Source organism: Alligator mississippiensis, chromosome 1 (assembly GCF_030867095.1).
Source record: "Alligator mississippiensis isolate rAllMis1 chromosome 1, rAllMis1, whole genome shotgun sequence".
In the NCBI taxonomy this organism is placed as follows: Eukaryota; Metazoa; Chordata; order Crocodylia; family Alligatoridae; genus Alligator; species Alligator mississippiensis.
In genome coordinates this window covers 223,861,334-223,885,714 of record NC_081824.1, presented here as the reverse complement: position 1 = coordinate 223,885,714, position 24,381 = coordinate 223,861,334, and the positions used below count along the sequence as shown (strand labels likewise).

At 42.2% G+C, this 24,381-nt stretch overlaps 1 protein-coding gene across 6 annotated transcripts in view; it reads left to right on the top strand.

Moving 5' to 3' along the window:
• PLCB4 (phospholipase C beta 4) overlaps positions 1–24,381 on the top strand; it is a 353,722-nt gene that overhangs the window by 142,516 nt on the left and 186,825 nt on the right. For all 6 annotated transcript variants that reach the window (XM_019500820.2, XM_019500821.2, XM_059720203.1 and 3 more), the window contains one exon: positions 4,055–4,123. The gene's annotated coding sequence lies outside the window, so the exon portion shown is untranslated. The remainder of the gene's footprint in view (positions 1–4,054; positions 4,124–24,381) is intronic.

The following is a 24,381-nucleotide window of genomic DNA, read 5'->3' as shown; positions in this document are numbered from 1 at the left end:
CATGATTCTTGGGATTGGTGATCAGATCTTATTGTGCCATTTGCCCAGGCTCCCCCTGCATTGGCAGATTGAAAGGTGAGGAGTGCCTATGAGTCTGTCTGGGGCTGACAGCTGACAATCAGCTGTAGCCCCTGAGACCACACCAGGGACTAGAGCTGGCTTCAATGTGGGAAGCTCGGGGAAGATGCCTCAGCCTGATATTTAAAGTTCCCTGGAAGTACCCAGGGAGTTTTAAAAAGCATGGCTGCAACTCAGCTGTAGGCATGCTCTTTAAAACTCCTCATGGTGCCTCCAAAAATTGGCAGGGGAGGAGGAAAGGGGAGCCCTAGGTCTTCAAGTTTTGGCAGGTGATAGGGAGAAGTGGGTACTCAGTAGAACCAGAATCCATTATAAAGTAGTTGTTGGGTCACTAATTGATTTAATTTCCCTGTTTTCTTCTTGTAGATATTACCCAGTCTGAGTCCCTATTTGCACAGGGAAATGCTTTGTTTGATATCAGGGGAAAAATTTCAGGAAAGTTTTAATGGAGTAGTTATGAACATCTGTTATGAACATCTGGATTAGCAGATCAATCAGTGTTTCCCTTATGATAATCGATTCAGGTCATTTGTTGATGCAGATGTGTCAGCAGACTTTGTCACCCTTTTCTGAAGTTTGTAGCAAAGGTAAACAGAGTTGCTCTTAAATGGTTCCTTTTTTATTGGGAGGCCCTAGAATAGTAATATAGTGTGAACAACCCTAAATATGCCCAAGAGTTCTTGCATGGTGCTAGTGTGCAACTCCTACTCAGATCCAATATACAGCCTTTAGGGGAGATGTTGAGGTGATGTGGGTTCTAGGGATGCACCAATAGAGATTTTGGGGGCTGATACTGATAGCCAGTTTTTAAGGAGACATATCGGCCGATACCAATCCAATTTCCGGTACAGCTGGTAAGTTGTAGTTGTTGTGGTGGACACGGAGGGGGGAGGGAAGGGACGTGGGGGGAGCAGATCAAGGCCCCTGTGGTGAGGGAAGGAGTGGGGCTGGGGCAGGTGCTGCCCAGTTGGGGTGGGGCGTGGGACAGAGCTGCGGCTCATCTGGGGGGAGCGGGGGGCAGCTTCTGCTGCTACATGTAACCTGGGAGGGCATGGGCAGGGGGACGTGGCAGGCTGGCACTGCAGGTTGGGACTGGGGCTGGGGCTGCGCTGAGCTGTTCCCAGCGTGTGGGGGTGGAGGAGCAGCTGGGCCAGGGCTGTGCTTGAGGCTGGTGCTGGCAGCGCTGGGAGGGAAGTTATGGGGTGGGGCTGCAGCCACCCCAGATTTCACTGTAGCCCCCCCATATGTTTCCTCCCAACACTGCTGCTACCTGCCCTGAGGGCAGCCCCCACACACTGGGAGCACAGCCCTGAGTGCAGCCCAGCAGGTTGAGCATAGCCCCCATGCGCCGGAAAGAGCCCAGTGCAGCCCTAGCCCCAGCCTGCAGCTGCAGCTTCTGCCCTCCCCCCCCAGTCCCGTGCAGGTGCTTACCCCACCCCCGTGCCCCCCAGATGAGCTCTGGCTGGGCAGTGTCTGCCCCAGCCCCTGCCACACTCCCTCCCTCACTGTGGGGACATTGATCTGCCCCCCACTCCCCTTCCCCCCTCCCTTTCCACCACACCGACTTACCTACTGCACGCTGTTCTCCAAGCTGCTGGGCTGTGCTCCTCTTTGCCTGCATGTGTGCTGCGTCTGCGCACACGCACGGGCATTTATTGGCCAGATTATCATCCATATCAGGCTGATTTCCGATACAATCAATTTTCTTTATATCGGTGCCAATCTGATATAGGACCCGTGTATTGGTGCACCTCTAGTGGGTTCTGGAGTATTTAGTATGTAATTAATACCTCTACATCACTTGATGGTGCCATCAAGCAACTTTTCCAGTATGTTGCAGTGCTAGCACTCAGCTGATCAGACACAGGTGATGTTTGTTGGCTTGAGAAAAATAAGCAGAAGAAATAACAGGCTGTATGACAGAGTAGGCCAGTTGTTGTACTAGCATTGAAATAACTCTGTGCTTGCTTGTAGGCTTGTGTCTACTGCTTAATATTATACTAATGTAGGTGGGTGTTATGTTTTGATTTTCAGAATCACTGTTTTTGACCAATCAGACAGACTGGAACGATACATTTACTCAGCCACACCTAGCCTTAACTAGCTTTAGTATATTTGGTACAATTCATTCTGTCTCTCTCTCTGATGCACGTACGCATGTACATCTACATAGCTGAAACAGAGCTCATAATCTTTCCTCTTAAGCACCCCATCTCTGTTCTCAATCACTGTGGACAACTTTACCACCGGCCAGGCACTTTGCCCAGTAACCTGACTGGTGTCTTTGACTCAGATCTCTTTCTGGATCTTTACATCCAGGTTGTCTAAATCCTCCTGTACAGTCTCTCTTACATAAGATCTTTTCCTAACCATCAAGATGCCTTGAACTCTCATCCAGGTTCCTGTGACCTTGCATCTCAGTGACTGAAACACTTTTTTCTCTAACTTTGACCAATGCAGTCTTGCCTGTGTACGGCTGTCCAGGAGGCTGTTGCCAAGACCATTCTCCCAGTCCATTGCTTTGACCATATTACCTCTTTTTACAAATCCCTCCATTGGTTTCACCTTCTGTCTCACATTAAATGTAAGCTACTTATTGTCTGCATTTTCACAGCCTTTTTCAACCTATCATCAGTCTGCTTAGTACCTCTTGGTCTTTACGGAGAAATTAACTCCTGCTTTTGATTAGCTCCGAGTGCCAACCTTCATTGTTTGCTAGTTAAATTTCCAAATGAACACCTTGGTGCTTTCTCCTGTACAGACTGTCACATTTTCTCTCATTTTATATAACCCCCTTCTCTGCTGTATTATGAACAGGTCCTATGTCACTGTAGCTTTCAATTCTCTATTCTGAATTGCAGTTTCTCTGCTAAAGTGTATGGTCTTCTCTAAAGGAAACGTGAAATAAAAGCAATTAAAGTCAGTTCGCATTTATTCTGGAAAGCTTACAAATACAGCGGTATTGTTCAGCTGCTGCTTTGTGATCATTATTAATTATCTCGGATGCTTTAGGAATGTTAACATTTATCCTGGCACACAGCAATGGGGAATGGTATTCATGATCCATAGTTTCCAACCCGTGTTTGCTATGACTTTTCTTTTTTCTGCAAAGGCTGGAAACAGACGATACCTTTGTGCCACCATAAAAAGGCACAAAGGCCAAGCAAACAGATGTCCATGACCCTAGCTATGCCACTAATGCCCTGAATTGTGGCCACAACAATAGCTGGTGTGAGTTTGTGCTGCTTTTCTGTGGCCGATGCCTGCATGCTTTATGGTTGGAGAGCCTGGGCAGCCTGGGCAGCCCGGAGCACTCTACAGCCTCCCTGGCAAGTGCTTTTGGTACCTCAGTGGCCTGATCTTGTGTGACCTGGGAAGTCCCATTTTGTGAAGCCCTAGGAGTGCCTGCCTGGGTTCCCCCATTTGCATATGCGCGCCCTGGCAAGGATATCATGCTGCTCTGCACCAATTCAAGGTGCACCTCAGCAAATATGGGACCCAGGACTCTCCTGTTTGCAGTGGTGCGCCCCACATCAGGTGCAGCAGTATGATACACATGCTGGGGAAATCTCTGAGGGAATCCTGGAGTATACATCTGTAAGCAGAGAACATGGGGTTACTCCCGTTAGCAATTGTCCTCCAGGATAAGGCCCCTAAAACCCGTAGTGGCTGGGCCCAACCCTGTGGAACAATGGGTGACATATGTATCACTCAGTGACGTAGATCAATTGTGCCAGGATGCGTCCCAGCACAGCTGATCCTGTTCTAAGGAAAACATCTATTTATAGCCAAAGAGGCATATACCTAGTGTTTTCCTATGGAAGATTTAGCAAAGGTGTAACTGAATCTAGTTCTTATTGGTTTCTCTTGATACCACAGATTTCTGGACTTTCAAAGGGATGTTTTACCTTGTGTGGTTTTCAGGACATGAAACCAGGATTTATATTGATCTTTCTTTTGTTTCATTATTTTACAGAAGGAAGAGTTTCCCAGCACATCTGTCTAATTAGATCACAGTTTACCCAGCCAATTGAGAACTGTTTTGGTAAGTTACTTGCTTGTAGATTAGAAATTACAACTGATTGATTAGAAATTGCAAATACAGCATTACTGGTTTTCTGCTTCATTTGATTAATATAAAATGTATGCTTAGGATGCATTGCTGTTTTGAAGATATCCTCTTATATAAGAGGATATATTCTTAACTCCATGCAAATTGTCTTGTGCCCTGTACAGCTACACTGAGCAAGAATGGGAATAGATAAAGTTTCCCAGGTAGTCAGGATCTAAACTAAACAGGGCGTTGTAAGCCATTGTCAACAGCATGAATGACACTGGGGAATGATAGGAAGCCAGTGTGGTCCTTGGGGAACAGATGTCATGTATTGCATGTCAATGATGTCATTAAGCAATCAGTCATCTGTGTTCTGTAGTAACTGAAGTCTGAGTATTTCTGAGAAATATTTAGGGGTCATGAAAGCACGGATGACAACGATGGGGAGAGAGGTTTAATCATTGTGGCATACTGGTTCCCAAACTATGGTTTCTGGACTTTTGGTTCTATGCAAGGTTGTGTGTGGTTGGAAGTCTGTGGATTGCACCAGCCTGCCCTTGATCCTAATCTTATCCTTTCCCTCATTTCCCCTGCCCTTTCCCATCTTATCTTTAATTTAAGTTTGACAAGGGCACACATTGGTCCATGAGAAATTTTGAGGATTGGCTGTAGTCTGTTAGTCCAGAAGGCTTTGGAACCACAAACACAGAAATTGGAAAAACAGATTTCTGTGCAAAAATATCACCTGGAGACCCGTCTACTATTTTAACAACACTGCCAAAAATTTGCAGTCTACCGTTATAAATAGAGGTGCAACATCTCTATGGCACCTCCATGACTTCTCTGTGTTCATCATACCTGACTTCCTTCAGGAGAAAGCTGAGGTCACTGACTATGGATCAGGTCATCCATTCAGTCCTGACTAAAACGAAGTCAGAGACCTTTACATTTTAATCCACTGACCTTACAATGTGAATTTGACCCTGTTAGTTTCTTGAGTTGCTGGGATGAAAAAACTATAGGAACAATAATTATAATGTGGGTTGAGTGGTTGGCTTACTGCTGGAAGGGCTCCTCTTGCCTAGTCTCTCTAAACTTGTTGCAACAGAACCAGAATAGTAGTTTCTCAGCCTTTTCAGTTATCATACGGTGTGTGTTATCCATGTGAGGAATCTCAGGGTACAGTGCAAATCTCACTTACTACCTCAAAAAGTATCCCCAGCCAGAGGGGGAAGAAATTCAATGTGTTTTTTTTAAAACAAATCCTTAGGATGATATTGGGGGAAAATGACTGGCCAGTCTTCCAGGTGATTCTCAAACCATTCCTCAATCTTTCCCCCAGATTAAGTTCATGGGTGCCCTGTAAAAATCTAAACCACAAATGATTTTGACTGGTTCTCCTCTGATTATTCCACTAAATCTCAGTGGAAAGATTAGAAAGGAGCTCAGTAATAAATGTCCCTACTGTCACCAGCATTACTAAGATAATCTGTATTAATGGACTGAAGCTCATGAAAGAAGTGGCCACTAATAGTATCTATCATACTAGTTCATCATTGTTGTTGCTGTTGACTTTTAGTAGTAGTAGTACTATTATTAGTACTGTTGCTGCTATTGTCACTGATTGGCTGTCAGTATTACCAACAATATATAATGTTCTTTGTGAACATATAGGAACACACAATCCTAACTTAGATTGCCCACAACCTAACAACACTCACCAAAATCATGCAGATAGAAGTCTGACAGTACCAGGAATAGATTGCACAAGGCCAAATGACCACTGTTCTCTTCTAATTACTACGCTGACCACAAGACCACATTTTCTCATTCAGGGCTATCAAACATCCAGCCCATGGTGCTGCTTCATCTGGCTTGCTGGGCTACCAGTGGGCCATGGAATTTGAGAGTGTGACTAGAGGTGGGCAGGGTCTGCCACATAATCAGGGACCCCAAGACCCTGGGGAACACAGCTCTCAGTGGCAGGGGGCAAGCAAGGGTTGTGCTGGCATGGCTCCACACACCTTGTGGCTGCTCAGACCACCACCACTTGTGCTGCCTGTACTACAGCAATCTGCCTGGCCTGTGGCTGCTTGTCTGTTGTTGCCATTGCTATGATTGCTGCCACTGAAGAGCCCTGTGGTCTGATTCTAGCCTGGGCACAGGGCGTTTGACACTCCTGCTCTGTTGAATGTTTAGTCATAATTCCTGTCACATATCCAGTGCCTATGCCTGATGCTCCCAAAGTTACAGTTTTCATGTTTCCAGATTTATTGGATGAAGAAAAAAAAATTAATCCGAATTTCCATAGTAGAGCAAACAATCTAAAGAACCACATTCTTAGACTTCAGCAGCTATCGTTATCAGGCGGCCCATCGCAAATATATAGAATTGGATATTGCATATTACACACTGAGCTGGGATGCTAATGGAAAAATCTGCTCTCCAAGCACATCACTGAAATCAATCCTCTTTATAGATAACACACAGCTTAAAACAAATCTAAGGTACAAATGGTCTAAAGCACCATGGGTAACATTGTCAAAATTGTCTACGTGACTTAAATCACATCAGCATTCAACTTCAGCCCTTTAGATGCTCTGAAAAATATTATTGACTCTTTTGAAACACCAAATAAACAGAAACCCACCCCAAAATATGGACTTTAGAGGACTTTGAAGGAGAAAACTAAAAAACTATCATGGTTTATTCTAGAGCATGATTATATTAGGTGCCCAGCCAAGTAAATTCAACTTTTTATTATTTTTAGTATGTATATAGCCTATGATTCTTTAAATAAAATATAATCTTTGATTATTTAAAATTCAGAATACTAAAAACTTCAAGTTTGGTTTATTATAAAATAAAAACCATTTCTAAGGAAAGAAAACTAAATAAATAGTTATAAATACAAAATATTTTGTCTGAATTTAGGATTGTACCTTTAAAACAGTTCTGGGTCCCATGAAGGCCACTCTTAATAGACTGCAGATCTCATATTGACCTTTACTGAAGAGCAAATATTAGGCTTTGAAGTTTTTATGCTCCATTTTTTTTTTAAACCAGAAAGCCTATTCAAACATCCCTTGACAAGAACACTTTGCAAGCGTAAAAGCCTGCTAAGCAGGTTTAGTCTTTGCATTAGAGGTACTAGTTGAGTGGTTCTTCATATTAATACACAACATTGTGCCATGGCTGAGATCTCTTTAGTAGAATTATTGGTTCCATAAAAAATACTTTAGAAGCAGTGTTTGCTATTTACCAGGGATGCTACTTCACATGAAGGTTTGTTGCTGGCTTGGTTTAGGAGGTTTTGTTTCAGCTGTTTTGTTATGTCTAATGTAATCTTGCATGTTAACCGAGACACACGATTAGTTTCAAGCTCTGAATGAACTACTTGTTTTGATATAGTATCAGTGTTTCAGTTTGGGTTGCTTAGCAAGGACTATCACAATAGTTGTGTCTTTGCTAGGGACAGAGGTGTTAACAACCAGGTTCTGCACAAAGGGCAGCAGTAGAAGCAGGGGCAGTGGCATTCAGTCCTTAGATACAAGTCCATGTACTGTTCCTTTAATCCTGCAATAATGAGCGCTGTTACACACAGCTGCCAAGTTACCTCTGCCTGTTAATTGGGAATGATCAGGAAAGGAGAATGTGCAGCTAAATGCATCTCATCTGCTGGCTGAGAATCTAAGCCAAGCTCCTGGCCTCAGACATGCCAGTCCTACAACCTGTTGCCTTTCTGCTTGTGAAAGAAAAGGAGGAGGTATTCAAAGGGCTGAAATTTATGCTACACATAGAAGACTTTGGCTGGTGCTTAATGTTAACTGGCAGCTGCAACCACGTAGGGTTCAATAATCATGCACTCTTAGCAGTTGACCGTGCAAAGGCCTCCAGGATGGAATTTTCTGTACTCCATAAGAAACACAATTGTGGTTTATGTACAGCTTAATCAAACTGCACATTTAAAAGTACATTTATTTATTCATATTCATTTATTTAGATTCTTACTACTTAGCAGTGAAATTAAATTAACTTTTAAATAAACTTAGGCATTCCAGATAATCACTTTAAAGTAGGAGGGCAACCCCCAGCACACATACCAGAGCATGGCACTTGAAGCCATTTTGCTTGGCATGTCACAGCCAGCCCGGGCTCTGGGCAGCTGCTGATGTCCATGGAGCCCAGGTGTAGCAGGTAGCAGAGAGGCTGCAAGCCCTGCTGTGAGCAGCCCAGGCTCTGTGGCAGGCAGCAGCTGCCCAGGGCCCAGACTGGATGTGGTGGGCAGCCAGGAGGCTGCAATCGGTGCACTGGGGTCCAAAGCCTCAGCTCCATGGCTGGTGGCAATTACATGTGCACCTTGGTGTGCACAGTGGGGAAGGGGCCAGGGCAGTGCATCCGTGGCCCCTCCTGTGCTGTGTGCCTGGAAGCATGCATGGACCTGCCACCAGCAGTTAAGGATTAGACCCTTTTCCCCCATCGTCTGCCCCGGCATGCCAAGCTGAGGTGTGGGTCAAGTTTGGGGTGTTCTTGGAACTCTGGCCAAAAACCTTTCTGACCCCTGCTTTAAAATATTCATGAACAAATGGAACAGCCAGGGAGTTCAGCCACTTCATAAATACAAACAATGAGCTCCCATACAATAAACTAGCTCTTCACCTTCTCTTTCCAGGTGAGAGAGAAAAGATGGGTTTGCAATATGTTCTGAATGTTATATTATTGTTACATGTTACACTTAGGACTTGCTAACTGCATTTACAATGCTAGAGTCCAAACATTCAAACAGCAAAACCGGTGCTATGTGCTATCATAACATGGTAAAGTTAGGGTGCTGGAATAGGTTACCTTTAAACCATTCTAAATCTGTGGAATGTCAGGCGGTGTAAAGTTGGAACATTTTCAGAGCTGCTGCAGGTTAAGGCTTAATGCCATCTCTGACCTGCACAATTGTGACTTGCCAGTAGGGGGCCCAGTGAGCAGGTGCATGGCCAGGAGCCAGGACCTGTCCTTCCTCTGGGAGCAGAGCCCAAGCAGTTAAGCACAGTGAGAGTGTGGACTCCCTGGGCTCCATGCTCTTGCCACCTGATGGCTCTGTTCCCAGTGTTGAGCCACCAGAGTTAACTGCAGAGATAGCATGGATGCTGAGGAAGCATGCTTTCCATGCTTTCTCCCAGCTTAGCCCTTTTCCCTCGCTCTCTTCCCAGGAAGACAGGCGGCTGGGGAAGGAAGCCATGCCCTCCCCTCCCAAATTCTTCTGGCTAGAGTTGTGCATCCCAGATGTGGGGCAAAGGCTTAGCCCTCAAAGGGGAGGGCTATGTGCCCCGTCCAGGGGCCCAGATTGGGTCTCCTGGGGTCCAAGACTCCAGGACCCCATTGCATGGAGACCGAAGGACCCCACATCCATGGAGGCCCAGCCTAGTGCCGTGTGGGCTGGAGTCATGGTGCTGGGAGGTGCTCTAGCGTGAGTTAAGTACAACAGTCAAAGATAACCCTAGCCCAAAGTGGTGTAACTTTAAGATGCTTAGAGTGTGCTTAGCACCGTTTAACACCTTTTAACGTATGGACATTCCTGTTTTAAATGCCTTTAGAATAGTTTGAAAGTAACCTGTAAGGCCACTCAGAGGTGGTCTTTTCTGGTGAGGAGTATGTCTAGAGTGTATTACCTAACATATGTTGAACTAACCTCACACTGCTCCTTGGAGGTAATACGATATGGGGACTTTCTAGTGCTGTGGTTTGGGGGGGAACCCAACAAAGCTGTTTGTTGGGCTTCCAGCTTCTGTACGTCCCAGAATCCCTGAACTGACAAGGCTTCAGTGGGGTAGGGGGAGCCCAACAACAGCTGTTTTCAAGCTGTTTGTCAGGCAGTATCCCCTTCCTTTCCTCCCCCCAACACCAGAGCCTTGCTGGTTCAAGGCTCCTGTGTGATAAGGAGGCTAGAAGCAAAATCAGCACAGCATGGGAGCCCATCCCAGCCCCTGTGCTAATTCAGGGTTTTGGTGCAGTGCAGGAGCTGGGACTAGCTCCTGTACCACACCAGTATCACTTTCAGCACCTTTGAACCAGCTCTGATAAGGTATGGGGTGACACTTGGTGCCCATGTCATTCCCAGCTCCTGCACCAGACCACAGCCTTGAACCAGCTCCCATGGGATATAGGGTCTGGGTGCTGGTCCTAGTTGAACCAGCCTCCCTGCCGTGTGGGGTCACTCCTAGATGATTTGTAGTTTCAGCCCTAGGATCGCACCAGTGCCAGTTCAAGACTCTAGTGTGGTACTGCGATCTATATTTATATCATAGTAAGCATTTATGTGCAACTGCTCAGAAAACTGTCTAAGTTGTATTAATGATTTCTACAGTCTAAATATAACATGTTCTGCATGTAATGTGTAACAAACAGTAACCTCACTATCCAACAAGTTAGTTCTGTTTGGTATTATCTTTTATTGGATCAATAAAATAAGAGAGTTTTGATGTAAGCTTTTTGGTTCAAAATGTGCTTCCTCTTATCTGGGAAAAAAGCAGAGGTAGACTGAACTAAATATCGGGTGAAGTAATTACTTTTATTTCATTCTATTATGTAAATGAAGATAGTTGCTTTAAAAGGGAAGAGTGCAGTAAGTCTGTGGAGCAAAGGGAAATGATCAGAAGCAGCTACAGACCAAGTGAAGAGCAGTTGAAATAGATGAACCTAATTATGTGAAAGAATAAGACCATTCAAAAGGGAAGAAGAGTGGAGTATATGAGGCTAAAAGTGGGAACAGGTTGAATGTAATGTACCATGAAACCATTATATATGTTAAGTCCATGGTTTTTAGTCTCCATAAGGTTATAGGTTTTTGTTCCAACTCCTGTATTCTGAGAGTATCACGTAGATTTCGTTTAAGTACATGGATTAAGAAATCAAAGGTAGAGTAGTTGTTCTGTAAAAATAATTCTTCCACTGATGACTCAGTCTTTCTGTCCTATATCGTTTGCTGTGAGCATTCATTCAAGAATGTAGTGATTGTTTACTTTCATCCCCGTAGTTTTCATTAGGACATTTGATGCATTGGAGCAGATATATTATGCACTGTGATGGACTCGTGTAAGATCCATGGCTTCTGATGATTTTGTGGTGGGATGTATTGATTGTGGTGGTGGTTGAAATGTGTTGATATGTTTTGCATTTGTTCTATAGGCAGGGTCTCATTCCTCTTGGTTGATCACTGCAGAGTTTGCTTCTGATGAAGAATTGGGCAAGGGTTAGGAGATTATTTGAAAGTGTGTGTGCTGGTAATATGTTCCTCAAGGTGTGATTATAGCTGTGAGGATCTTTTATCAGTGTGGCATGGTAGATGACAGAGGTGTAAGGTTAGTGGGGATTTTCTTTTATGCATTCTAGTAGGTTTGCATGGGCTATTTGGATGGCTCATTCAAAGATGCTGTTTATTTCTATGCTGGGAGTCCATGCTGGGTAAAGGCAGTTTTTAGGTTGGTGATATGAGTATCCTCAGTATTCTTCTCAGAGAAGATATGGTAATATCTGAGGGTGTGACTATAGATTACAATTTTTTTATTAGGTTTGACATGACTGCTAGTTTTGTGGAGTTAAGTGTGGTGGTCTGTGGGTCTTCTGTGTACCATTGTTTGTAAGGTACTATTCTGGATATGGGTTGTGGTTTATAGAAAAATTATGTTAATGTTAAGAGTATTTCAGAGACACTTTGTTGAAAGGGTGGTAATTGTTGAAGTTGTGGTATAAAACGAGAGAGCGCAGGTATTCAGGCCAGGTGATGAAAGTGTCTTGTGTCATAAGTTTGGTAGTGAATTTTCTAGAAACTTTTCTTCAAGGTGGCTCATAAAGAGTGTGGCATTTTGTGTGGGACATCTTTTTGTGCAGAAATGTAACTTTTTTTGAATGACCATTCATTTACGTAATAGAATCGAGAACAATAATATATTTTTTTTTTATGTGGTGTTTAGCTCTGGCTGTATTGGCTACTTTCTCAGACCTGAGAACAGCATTTTGTGCCTGAAATCTTGTTTAACATCTCTCCCAACTATATAGTTGGTCTAATAAAATATATTACCAAACAAGCTTTTCTTTTCGCGCATTCCCTGGACCATCACAGCTATAATAAGACTAAAGACTATGCTTGGCAACTAAGGTTGTTAGATATGCCTAGGGTTTTGGATATACAAATTCATAGCTATATGTATTGTTACTTTATTTACTATACTGCAAGAGTGCATAGGAGTCCCAGTCATGGACCAGGACCTTATGGTGCTACGTAGTATACAAATACACATGAAAAGTATATTGGCTTCAAGACTACTGTGCGAGTGAAAGGAGGGGAAACATCAGTAAGAAGTGAGAAGTGTTAAAGCCCTGCAGCTCTGATTGAAAATTAATGGACCTTGTAGCACTGAGTCCTGAATTTCACTCTGAAGACACACTAGTGCTGCTAAAAACAAATTAATCAGTGCAGCCGGAGAAAATACTATGTTTTTTTTATAAATAATTTAGAAAAATCCATGCTTGTTCTTCTATTTGAATTTTTTTCTTTCACACCTCATTAAAGACTTATATGGCAATTTATGATAATTACCCCTGGAAATTCATAACATCAAGTAAATAGAATTCAAGAAAGAAAGTTTATTCAATATTGCATAAAATCTACAACTGTAAAAGTGTCACAGAAGAGGTCTCATTTTTTTTTAAGTATACTGCTCATTTTCTGAACTTGCCTTGATTGTCATTTATAATTATGTATTTTATTAATGTATGTGTCATATTTTTAGTCTGTATATTCTGTAATGTACTATGTATTATTCATACATATTATATAACACAAACGATTTTTGCATTTGGCTGTTTGCTAAAATGGCAGAGTCCCTGACATTTAGTACACCTCTTTTTGATTAACCTGTCAGTTTAACTCAGCTGGTAACATAGTTGTGGATGGATTTATTCTGGTAGGTAAAACACCTCTGTCAGAGTACTCACTTTGCCTCCTGACTAGGGAGCCTGGTCATGGTGACTACCTTGACAAGAAAGAAGGGGAGGAAAAACCCATAATCCATCTGGTTGCATTCCATTTAACCTGGATGTTCCCTGATGACCCCTGAGAATAAACATTGATAAATATTTTAATAGAAAAGGCTCTTTGTTATCCCTTGCTGGCTGCCTATAATGGTATCAAGCTTCATAAATTGATAGCAGACTATGCTAATGGAAACACTCTTTGTTCCAGCCTGTGATACTGATGCACTCTTAGGCTCTTTTTGTTTTTTCAAGCTAGTTTCTTTATCTAGGAAGGTTTGAATCTCTGTAATCTTAGTTCTTGTTGGCCCAGGCTGTGCTCATTATATTATACTTTTAGTATTAGAAATACAGGCTCCATTTTATAAAGGTAGCACCAATCTAAGGCCTCATAAAGACATGACACTGCTATCCCAGGTAAAACCTTGAGTGTACAGATGTTCAGGCTTTTCCTTCCAGATTAAAAATGCCTTCTCCAGGAGAAAAATAACCTGGGAATAACTAGGGTTAAATCACTCCCCAGGGAGTTTCTTCTGCAAGCGAATGTCTGTACATGCTGTGGCTTCTCTCAGAAGAGAATATAGTCCTCTAACATCCCCTCCATCTTCTTCTCAGGAGATGGTGTGTTGCTCCAACAGGAAGCAAAACATGCCCCCTTTACTATCTCCACGTTGTGCTGCAGGGAAAAACAGGCTAACCACAGACAGTCTGGGTCAGCCAATCAGGATTGCTCTATGCACTGCTGCCATCTGTTGTTCAGGTAGATGAAGGGAGTATGTAGATCACACACACACACACACACACCCTGGCTTCATGGTATCAGCATTGCAAGCTTGCCATTCTTCAGGGCCTCAGCATTCAAATGTCTGTACACATGGCTCTGGGTAAGTTTTTCTACCAGGAGAACAAACATGGGAGAGTTCTCCCAGATTATTTATATATGTTTACACAGCCTAAGTCTTCTGCGATACTGGCAACAATATCCAGCCAAAAGACATAAGGTACTTATGTCCCTGGACTTCTTTTGAGTTGATATTGGATGACATTACTTATTTCAGGCCACCAGTAATTCTAAGAAGGTTTCCATGGAGATCAGTGATGTCAGAGAAGAGCAACATCTGAGTGTTTCAAAAGCAAGCCTAGGTTGTATTACAGTGGAAGCAGAAGCAGTCAAACACGCAAAGGGGTGGCAAACCTTTCCTTTGTAGTGAGAATAATCATTAACAACAATATTTTTAACTTGTTCATCTGTGCTTAGCATGTGCTGCAATAATGCTTGGGCAGAGTGATTGTTTTTCTGAACTTTACCTAAATATTGTCAGCTTTCACCTCAGGCAGAGGATTCTGTGATTCTAGACTCTCTTATCATCCACTTCTGTTTTGATCATCATTCTCTTTAATTACACATTTTGTATGGTCTCATATTACCTTATTGAACCCTCTGCCTTTTACTGTCTGCACTGAACTGCCTTGTGCTAGGGATGATGTCTAGGTTTTCCCGTGGGTGTATTTACAATGTCATGCACATCAGGATTACAAAGTGCCTTACAACCCTACTCACTCCTGTATCACTTATGCATTGCCATGTAGTTGCAAAAGCAAAGGGAAGAGAACAGGTAAAATCGGAAAACTCAAAAAAATCAGGTAAATAGGTAAAATCAGACAACTGCTTACTACAGGATAATTACAGAGCTTTTGAAATCTGACCTATGAATATTTACGAGACAACAGCAGTTTCAATAGTTCTATAATAAGGTCTAAAAAAAATTTACCGGTCTGTCATAGAGATTACAAATAAGGGAACTGAATCTGTTAAATTGATATTAGTTTTCAATAACAAGTATTTTGTTTTGTTTTCTTGGCTGGGATATTCATAAGAAGCTGTGGGAATTTGGTGCTCAACTTCTTTTGAAGGTCAGAGGGATTGGGGATTTGTGCTTTTTTCTGTATTGTTGGTCAGTTGCAAGTTTCCCATTGTTGCCCTCCATCTTGGCTCTTTTTATAACCAGAGAGAGGTAGTTAGCAGTGTTAGTCTGAAGTCAGTTGGAAGGCATGGTTGATATGCACCTTTATAGACTAACTAAATAATATATATATATAGAGAGAGAGAGAGAGAGAGAGAGAATACAGTCTTTCATGAGCTCAAGTTCACTTCATCAGATGCTGTCATAACTGCAGGGTTGTTGTGTTCTGTTTTAAGCGCTCTTCCAAAGCAAAAGAAATTTCAAATAGAAGTAATAAGGCTTGTGTGGGAAAATGTAGTAAAATGAACTTTTTAAGTGTGGAGCATGGGTATTCTTTGCCATATCTTCTTGACAGGCTCTATCCTGTCTTCTTGACAGGCTCTATTTTCTAAATTTAAGAATTAGTATTTAGATTCCACTGGTGCCTAGAAGCCCAAACTGAAATTGTGGCACATTATACATAGGATTTTGTATGCATGTAGCTAGTGCCAAGTTGTTTAGACAAAGAGACAAATGAAGTTTGATTGAAAGAGGGTGCATCTACACATACAGTTAATTTGGAGAAATAAATTCTGAAGCAGTTTGAGCTGGCGTAAACTACTCCCAAGTGTAGCATCTACACATCTGCCCAGGACAGCAGCAGTTTGAGTCAGTGCAGAGCAGTTTATGCCAGAGCCTGTCTGCTGTGGATTCCAGGTGACAGTGGCAAAGGGGCTGGCTGGAGCACAGTGGTGCTGAAAGTGGAGAGCCTTGTGGCTAGGTGGAAGGCAGGAGTCTGGCCTCCGGCTGGCTGGGCACAATTTAGGCTCGCTGTCAGCATCTGTTCCTGACAGTACTATTTTATGGCAGTGCAAATTAGCTTACTGCAGCCTAATACCATTGTATGTATAGATAGTGATACTTTACTCTGCAGTTAATTAGTCTACTCTGCAGTAAAGTGCACAGCTAGAATGTGTCATCTTCTATATTCCAAATAGGTATGCGAGACAGAGAGATTAAGTGATTTGATCACATAGATGGTGTCTGCATAGGTAAGTATTGAACCCAGGTCTTTTAAGTCCTCTCCTTAACCACCGACCATGGAAGTGTAGTTTTGCAACTGATTGTATTGAGCTTAGATATGGCAGAAATAATAGCATGGTTTAATGCAGGGCTGTCAAACTTCTAAGCAGGCAGGGCCCAAATGCTCCATAGGCCACACCATGGTGTGGGGAATGTGTGTGCTCATGGACCATACCAAGGAGAGCCATAGGCCACCCAGGTGATACACCATGTGGCTGCTCCCCCCACCACAGTACCACGTCTTCATGGCAGCCCCACCTACCCCCAACTGCAATGTACCTCCCAGGCTCACTTTCAGCTCCTTGCATGATACCACATCCCCTGGAGTGAGGACAGGAAGTGGAAGCTGGAAGAAGGAGCAGGAGCCTGGAAATTCTGGCTGCTGATGCAGCTGGAGCAGCATGGGCATCAGTGGCTGGGTGGGAGCCCAGGGGCCACAGTTTAACCCCTTGTGGGCTCCAAGCAGCCTACGGACTGCCAATTTTAATCCGAATGTTAAAGAAGCTGAAACCTGCAAACTGCTGATCATAAGAGCAGTTTTTGCTCAGGTGAGTTATTGTGTCCATTGCCCTTACATCAATATGGGAATACTGGTGTCACTGATATGCAAGATCAAGTATGCAAATGTTCTTTTGCAAAGAAAGGATCCATTGACAGTATTGATTTTTAGAATCTTTTAGTCCTCTGGCGCAGCCAAGACAAAATGTGTTGGTTGCATTTTAGTAGGACATTGTAGGGGACAGCACATGACTGTATGAAACACAGTTCTTGCTTGTTTCTAGGCATGGGAGTTGCCAGGCAGCAAGCTCTGAGTGGAATTTCAGCATTACACTGCGTTTTCTTGCTTTTCTAAATAATTGTTGCTTTTATAACATTACTGCTACCATGAAAACACATACATAATCACAATAAAACACATACATAATCACAATAATTCAATTGTTAAACCTATACAATGTTTTAATGGCCACAAATGGCTTTTTTTTGAGCCTTTCCTCATTTTTGCCTCATTATGTGTCTAGGCAGCTTTTCCATGCTTGTGTTGTGAACCAAGTAGACAAGACAGACAGGCCCAATTATGGACAATTCTGGAAGGATGTTGTATAAATAGCGCATCATGCAATGCACTGTACTACTTTAAAAATTGAAGTACCTGGTGACTTACTATGAGTATTCTAGTCTTTGTCCCTTAAACAGATATTTGCACCATTTGATACAGTAGCTGCATTAGGGCTGGGAGTAGCTCAGGCTTCGTGGCTTGCAGCAGCTGCCTACAGCCCAGGTTGTTGGTGGCATGCCGAGCAAAATGGCCTCGCGTGCCATGCTCGGCGTGTGTGCCGGGGGTTGCAGATCCCTGCAGTAGCAGCTTGTTAATTAGCTTTAAAACTGTTTGTTTAGATATTGTGTATGTGTTGAAAGAAGCACTCAAGCCATGTAAACTTCTCTTTTGATGATTCATACACCAAACCAGCCAACTTCACTCTTTTTGTTTTTCTTTTTGAAAGAGAAGAGTACTTCTATGCTGAGACCCTTTTTATGTCAAATTTCAGCAGAAAAGTGTTGTTTTTCATGCAGGTTCCAAATTCCTGAAAAAATAGATTTATACAAGAAAAGATTAGCTTCTACACTCAGCCTAACAGACCAGCTGACACCACACTCTGAAAATCAGGACAGGTTTAATACATTCCACATGTTCCCTGTCCCAGTTTTTTGAATAGATTATTCTGAAAAATTAAGTAAGTTTCCATTTGCCTATCTTTATTTTGAAAGGAATGTTTGGTGCTTTTAAGCAGCAATGCTGCTGCAAAGAACAAAGCTGAAATAATTTTCAGGAATATTTTCTGAGGACTAGGCAATTTGCTAACCTGTGAATGGGACTGCTTGGACTCATTGGATACCAGGCACACCGGAAAATCTAGCCACTTCATTTCAGGATTTAAATGTTCTGGTGTTGCAGGTGTTGAATAGTTTTGGAAATACGGCCCTTTACATATAACAAAAATCTACAATGCACTACTGTTGCTCAGAAGTACCACAGTCGGTTCATATTAATTGAGCATGTCTACATGAGACATTTACTGTGGAGTTGCCTAATTAACTCTGCAGTAAACATCTCAGTGTCTACACATGCAGCCCTATTAAGCCTCAGTAAACTAATGAACTCCACAAATACAAGTACTGTCCTGTGGCAGAGTTTTTTTTAGGGTGCAGCAGCACACGTGTAGACACTGACAGGGCTGGCTGGGGCATGAGGGTGCTTCAGTGTGAGGGGACCGCCTGCTGGCTAGCTCCACACTATAGCACCCTTGTGCCCCAGCCAGCCCCTCCGCAGCACATCGAGCCTGGTAAGAGCAGCCTTGGGCTGACAGGCTGATTCCCAGGTCCCCCGCCAGCAGGGGCTGCTCTGACCTGGCTCAACATGCTGCAGTTCCAGGTGTGCATTGAAACAGCACCCAAGAGCAAAAAACTCTGGCACATATTGCACCAGAGTTTATTGCTGCAAATTAATTGTGCCTGTAGGAGCACACAATACGTACATTCACATTCTATACCATCATGCTACAATGATCAGTTTTTGTACATCATGTAGTAAAAAAAAAAAAAGAAAAGAAAACAAAAGGTCTTTTGAGGGATTACTGGTAGCTACTGTAATGGAGTACAGTTTTATTGTATATCTGTTGTGAATTAATGTCTAGCTGTATCTGTTTCATACACTGGACTAGTAGCAGCTGTCTTGGTGTGGAAAGAGAAGCTAGGATACTGTGGCTTTGTTCTTGTTATTCACTCTTTGAAACTAAAGTCTAAAGCCATGCTTTGAAATGTATAGCAGTGCTGTGGTGCTTTTAAAATTGATAAATGAATAGAGGGGGAAACCCCCAGGATGTAAATTGTTGACAGACAACATAACAGCACATGCTCTTTTCTTTTAAGCATGTTCTTTAGAAAAGTAGTTTTTCATATCCACTGAATCATCTAGATTGGTATTTTACATGGGAGGAGCCTCCCATCCATCTAAATCCTTCCCTTCATAGTGTTGACATTTGACTTAGTTTGTGTCACTAATTTACCATCTTTGGCAATGTTTTCCTGTCCTAAGTTTACTTGAGTAATTGTCTCACCAAGTATAAAGTATCAGTTTGGCAAGTAGAGAGGTAACAATAACTTAGAATTTGTAGCTCAGCATGGCATCTTTTTATATTATGATTTTTATAGCCAGCCCTAGAGGAGAAGATTATGACAGACAGGCCAGTCTTTGCAAGATTAATTCCTGTGACCTGTATACCATGCAAAACAATCTTTTTTGAGACCCTAATATATAATGTAAAATGACCAGGCTGAAACCCTTATTATTAATTTACTTTTTTTTATTGATATTCCTCCCCTAACAAATGCAGAGTTTATTTTGTTTTGATACTATTCAAAGATTGTCTTTAGCTGGCAGGTGCATATTTCTAAAGTACAAAGGAAGAGAGGACACTAAACCAAAATTTACTCTCAGCTACCCCAATTCAAACCTGTTAGGTTGCTGCAGTATTAACTGCATAATTTGGGGCATTTTATTTCATAGTTTGAACATCAAATGGTTGTAGCTAGAGTGGGGATTGAGGACTGTGACTGAGGTGATATTTCTCGCGTTGACTTGTTGTGTGGCTACCAGTTTAGCCACTGAGAATCAGAAGGTGATTTGCATATCTGCTGTACTCCATGACCTTGTGCTTGTATATGAAAAGGTAAGTTAGTGTGGAAAACTGGGTAGATGCATGGGTTCGATATTCGTATCTATACATCAAGCCTGGCAAGCGCAACCAATTCACAAATGTTGTTTCATGTTGTCTAGAAGTTCCCTTTTTAAAGTTGGGTCTTGATAATTGATACTTTGTGGCTGCGTCTACACAAGGCATTAACTGTGCAGTAACTCATTACTACTGCGCAGTAGCATCACATGGTATGAAGCATGATGTAGTATTACTGCACAGTAGTAATGAGCTAATGGGCAGTCAGTGTCACCTAAAAGCCGTTCGGCAACGCTACTTCTCAGTAACTCCAGTTACTGCAAAGTCTTTTAGTACTTGTGTATTTATTTAGTACTGTGGAGTAACAACTGCCCAGTCAGCATCTCGTGTAGGTGTGGCCAGTGCGTGTTAATCAACTCTGCTGTGTCATTATAATAATACTTGTCTGCTACATGCCTTTCTACTGTCAGAATTAGTCACTGACTTAGTCCAAGGTGATATGGTTAAAATCATTATACAAATGAATAGTCAAAAAATAAACCCCAACAATTAAATGAAGTAGAAAATGAAATCACCAGAGCCTTTACTTTTTCTGAAATGTGAGAAACATTTTTGAATATTTAAGTATTGTTGGATTTTTATTTTCATATAGTATTGTTTCTTTTAAGATCTTCAGTTTATAAATGACAGTGCTGGATTTAGGAACAAATGAAAACAAAACCCTTTAAATGTCTTATTATTGTTTGCTTAGCATGGAAAGCAATCCTGGGGCTGCCCCCAAGTGAAAATAGAGCTTGTGTTTATTGACCTCATGTTTTATGAGACAGATTCTCTGAAGTCCAGATGCAAGAGGAAATCTAGTGGAATTTTTTTTTGCTTGCCCATTACTCAGAATGATTTGTCATTCTTCTGAAGAAATGGGTTATTTGTGGGAGCATTTATAAGCAGAATTACATTAAGGCTGAATCGGTAGTCATTTATTGAGGTGTAATGGGTCTCATCAAATAAGTGAAATTGTGTTTATGAGTTCTTGCAAGATTTGGCCCCAGTGATGAAATTCACCACTGTGCAAACGAAGCATACCCCCAATTAAAACGTCAAATATAGTGTAGACTTTGTTCTCCCATCCGTACAGGGAAGAATACCAGCTGCCTTTAATCTCGTCAGGGATAAAGAAAGCATTCCATGCCATAGGGAGGCATGTAGAAGTGCATAGTGAGAGAGGAGGAAAAGAATTATCATCATGGCTGGCTGTGCTGGCAGGGCAGCTAGGCCAAACTGGAAAATGATAGGAGATACAGTCTGGGAACCAGGTCACAGGAACAGGGTCATGAAAGCAGCTGACAAGGTAGAGCTAATCATGGATGTAAATATGGGTTTGACATTGAGATAAGGCAAAGATGGAAATGCACGGATGTTTGGATGCACTGGAGTGGGAAGACGGTGTGAGTGCTGAGGAGGAGGTCACCCTACTTCTGAGAGAAGACATTGAGGCTGCTTTGCCGCACTGTAATTACAACAGGTCAGGGCAGACTCAATTAATCGACGAGCTTTAGTTAAAGTGCCCCTGCCCCCCAGATTAATTGAGTCTGCTGGAGCATGGTAATTGCCGCGCTCCAGCAGACTCCAGCGTCACATGTATCAGCATCCCCACACTGAAAAATGGGGGTGGGGGCACTTTAACTAAAGCTCGTTAATGCATGTAATGGTCCAGGTGCTTAAATTACAGTGGCTCTCAAAGCCGCTGTAATTAAAGCGTCTCCCTTCTCCCCCCCTCTTCCTGGAACATGTCTATAAACACCCTCAGATTATGCCCTAGCTTTTCTATCAGAATGAAAAAGGATGGCTGAGTTTTCTTTGTGTTTTGGAGGAAGAAATGAAAGATTTGGACATAGTCTGGGTGTGGGGAAGTCAGGCAAGAGAAAGGGAAAGTCAAAGATATTCATTCAGGGCTGCAAGACTGGGCAACCAGGTCATCAACTGGCATGGAGAATTGAGAGAGCAGAATACAGGGAGGCTGTAACATTTCAAACCATATGGTTAGAGTTTGACAGAATCATATGCAATTGAAAATTTAGTGCGGAATGGGCTAACTGACCTGCCTGCAAAACAGCTGTCATTACTGCAGTGTCCGAGCTCTTTTCAGTCATTATTGTATTTATCTTCACAATACCACTGTGAGGTAGGAGGTAGCATCTCCTCTTTACTGCTGTGGAGGTATAGGGAATGGTGGAGGCAGTAGTTCGGGTGATGTCTGCGGTCAAGATTTCATCCTGAAGGACAGGGAACATAAAGGAGAAGAAGAGGTAATGGAAAGGGGAAGAGAGGGTGGGTAGAGGATTGGGAAAGATAGGTCATGTGGAAAGTAGGCAGGAGAGGTCTGCCCTCCCTCTCACAGTTCAGTGAAATGGGGAAAAAGAGAGTTTGTGTCTGACCTTAACAGGAATTAAGCATGCCCAGGGGAGGGAAAAGGTGAGCAGGGTGTAGGGAGGGAGTTTAAAGGATGTAAATAACTTAAAGATAAATTATGATAAATCCAAAATAATGTACTGGGGAAGTCATTTGATGAAATATCCATGGAATATGGGGGGAACCAAATTCGGAGTTGTCAAAACCTATAGATGTTTGGGTATGTTATTCACAGGTTCTCCATCATGAAAACATCATATTCAGTCCGTTAAAACTAAGGCAGCCCAATCGGCTGTGGCTATAAAAAAACATGTTGTGAAACCACAGGAGGATGATCAGTCCAAGCTCCTATGTCGGCATACAAAGCCAGTTACCTCTCAGATGTTATACAGCGGTGAAGTATGGGGTTTTGCTGCTAGTAATGATGTAGACATACCTCAGAACAAGATTCTTAGGGCTCTTCTGGCTCTTCTTCCCTCAACTCCTGCGTCTTTTCTAAGATTAGAGATGGGAATGGATTCTATTTTAACTAATATTTATTATTAGAATGGCAGGATTTTGGTTTAAAATCTTGCCCCTTTTACCACCTTGTCTGCTTAAATTATGCTATATAGAATATAGTATTAATCCCCTTCCTCTCCAATCACCCTGGTTAACTTTTCTTACCTGCACTTTTGCACTTTCTGGGATGGGATAATATCTCAAAGATAATGAAAGCTCTTTCTCCCCTGTAGAAAAGGTTTGGATTCCAGAGGATACGAGATATTGCCAGGCAGAATGATTTTGCAGTGGCTAGGGCTACTTGCATTGCCCCTTTATATACACTTTGGAAATCAGATTGGAGGGGAGAAACGTATTTACAGTTGGATCTCAATAATAAATGGTGATCCTCTTTGACTAGACTCAGGACCGAACAGATGCCCACAGCTGTTCTGGCTGGATGTAGAATTTCCATTTCAAGGGCTAAAAGATGTTTCCCAGCCTGTCTAGGAGTTTTGGCAGGTACTATCCACTGTGTTTTAGAATGTTCTTTATATGATGACATAAGGAGAACCTATTTATTACCGTTCTTGCAGAAATTGATACATTTCTCAAACTGAGAGAAATTAATCTGGCTTTTACAGCAAACAGATCCAAATGTAGTAAACTGTCTTGCAATTTTTGCTTACAAGGCTAAGACGATTAGAGTTAAACAACCTTTATTACTGATATGAGTGATACGTTTTAACATTAGACTTGATTTTATTGTCTGAATTGTGGATCTATGTACAATGATATTATAGATTCATGTCTTGATTTACTACTATATTTATATTAATAATGTTTTTATGTTGGTGGGCTCTATGTTTAGTATAATATTTGGAGTTTGGTTACCTTGTTCAAAGTTATTTATATTATGGTGTATGTGTGTTATGGCGTCTTCGGGAACATGGCATTTACCCAGAATCCTTAATAATGAATTGAATTGAATTGAAATGTATTGATCACCACAGTGATGTCCTGATACAGGAAAACATACAAAATGGAGGTTAGTGCTTACATCGCATATTTGAACTCAGGCATGAGCTTACGCTTTGTCCTGAATAGAGGTGGATTAGAGCCCTTACTTGTATGTACTTTCCTGAGTCTGAGTGAAAATGAGTTTGATTTAAATGAACATTATAGTTTGGTGGGTTGTCTTGTGCCACTAACCCAGTGGTGACCAACCAGTTGATGTCGTTCAGCTAGTTGATTGTGGAGCCTCTAACTGCCAATCTTGGGGTGCTCTTTACTTAGAAAAAGTGATCTTCACCCTAAAAAGGTTGGGGACCACTGCACTAACCATTTCTGCACACAGCTAAATTACAATTAAAAATCAAATTAATTGTACTCAGAGTTCTTTAGTGAGTGAAAGAAGCAAGCACTTGCCTTATTACCCAGAAGCAGCTTCTAATTGATAAATAGAAGATTAAATATTGGTCTGTATTAAATAAGAAGTCTGATGCTGTTGTAGCTTGAGTTGCAGGCAATGAGCACTGCCTGAATACATGATGAATTTAACAGTCTTTCACTCGTA